The 2,057-nt window shown below is 40.6% G+C and overlaps 1 non-coding gene across 1 annotated transcript; it reads left to right on the top strand.

The window, feature by feature from the left end:
* The first annotated feature begins 1,322 nt into the window (after window positions 1–1,322).
* On the top strand, window positions 1,323–1,429 carry LOC141645610 (small nucleolar RNA R71). Its single transcript, XR_012545088.1, has one exon. It is a non-coding gene; the product is annotated as a small nucleolar RNA R71 (small nucleolar RNA).
* Window positions 1,430–2,057: the final 628 nt, after the last annotated feature.

The following is a 2,057-nucleotide window of genomic DNA, read 5'->3' as shown; positions in this document are numbered from 1 at the left end:
TGTCGCCTATGGTACACGGTATTGAGAAGCTTCCCGGATCCTTTAACTTTGGAGGTGAACTCCCTTGAAGTATTGCACTACTCACCTTAGTGAAGGCGATAGTCTCAAGTTTCCGGATCGACTTCTTCTTTGTGAGGATATCTTTCATATACTTTGCATAGGCCGGTACGTGATTGATTAATTCCGTGAAAGGAATTGAGACTTCTAAATTCTTCACAATTTCCATGAACTTTCCAAGTTGATCATCAAATTTGGGCTTGGCTTGACGACTTGGAAAAGGAAGTCTAATCACAATGGGCTCCTTCTCTTTGGCTTTGTCTTCATTTTTCTTTGAACTTTCTTCTTTTGATGGTTCCCTTTCTTTGGGACTTTGCACAACAACTTCATTCTCACTAGCTCTCACAACTTCATCCTCAACTTGCTTCTTCGGTGCCTCATATCTTGTACCACTTCTCAAGTGAATGGCACTAACCGTTTCATGTCTAGGGGGATTACTTTGAGGTGGTAATTGCCCCTTTTGTCTTTGTGAGCTTGAAGATGCTAGTTGAGTCAATTGTGTTTCCAACATCTTGGTGTGAGCTAGAATGTTGTTGATGGTGGTGTCTTTTGCTTGGCTATCTTTTTGCATTTGAGTGAAAAATTCTTGTTGATTCTTTTGCATTTGGAGGACCGCTTTTTGGACATCAAAACCTTGGTCATTTTGGTGATTGTATGGATTTTGATTTTGGTAACCTTGGTTTTGATTGTAAAAGGGTCTTTGATTTTGATTTCTCATGGGTGGTGGAGTGTATGTTGTTTGAGGGTTTTGAACATTTTTGCTTTTGTATGAGAGATTTGGATGGAACTTGGTGTTTTCATTGTAAAAATTTGAATAAGGGGTACCACTTTTGTAAGCTTGGAAAGCATTAACTTGTTCGGTTGTTCCCCTACACTCACTTGAGTCATGACCCAAAGTTCCACAATTCTCACATATCCCATTTGGGATTGATGAGGATGCCGGCATGGCATTGACATGATGCTTTGATGATTTCGAGTTTTCCTCAAGTCTAGCCATAGCTTGTTCAAACTTCAAGTTGATTGTGTCAATGTGAGCACTAAGTTGAGCACCCAATTGAGTAACGGAGTCCACTTCATACTTTCCTCCTCTAGTAGCCTTGCGAGGTCTACTATATTGTGAATTATGGACCGCCATTTCCTCAATCTTGTTCCATGTTTGATTGTCATCAACTTCGGTGAACATTCCATTTGATCCCATATTGAGAATGTTCCTTGAATCTTCATATAAACCATTCCAAAATTGTTGCACTAAAAAGCATTCGCTAAGTCCATGGTGAGGACATGAGCGACAAATACCTTTGAACCGCTCCCAAGCTTCATACAAAGATTCTTCATCCCTTTGCTTAAAACCCGTAATTTGAGCTCTTAGCATGTTAGTCTTTTCCGGTGGGTAGAATTTTTTGTAGAAAGCTAGAGCTAACTTCTTCCAAGAATCTATTCCAAGGGTGGCCTTATCAAGGCCCTTCAACCATTGCTTTGCGGTGCCGATTAACGAAAAAGGAAATAAGACCCATCTTATTTGGTCTTGAGTCACGCCCGTTTGAGAGATAGCATCACAATAATCGCAAAAGGTTTCCATATGAGAATGAGGGTCCTCACTAGGCATTCCCCTGAATTGGCTCCTCTCAACTAGTTGGATGAAGGCGGACTTGGCAATAAAATTACCGGTGAGATGTTGCGGTGTAGGAGTACCATTTGGTAGATCCTCCTCGGTGGGTATAGAGTGTGACGAGAATTTAGGCATTGTAGGTGGATTTTGTGTGGTATTGTTTAATGGGTTTTCTTCTCCTTCTATTGCGAAAGGATTGACAAACTCACTAGTGGGTTGAACAACTTCACCAACACCTCCCAAATTCCTCCTAACAAGTCTCCTATTATTCCTCAAGGTTCTTTCGATTTCACGGTCAAAAGGTAACAAATCTCTTTGTAACCTTCTAGACATGCAAAATATCAAACAACTCGAAAACAATTAGAACAAACCTTGAGGAGTTTTACTTCCC

This window comes from Silene latifolia, chromosome 2, assembly GCF_048544455.1.
Source record: "Silene latifolia isolate original U9 population chromosome 2, ASM4854445v1, whole genome shotgun sequence".
Classification (NCBI taxonomy): Eukaryota; Viridiplantae; Streptophyta; class Magnoliopsida; order Caryophyllales; family Caryophyllaceae; genus Silene; species Silene latifolia.
Note: the sequence above shows the minus strand (reverse complement) of the source record. Positions and strands in the feature narration are given on the sequence as shown.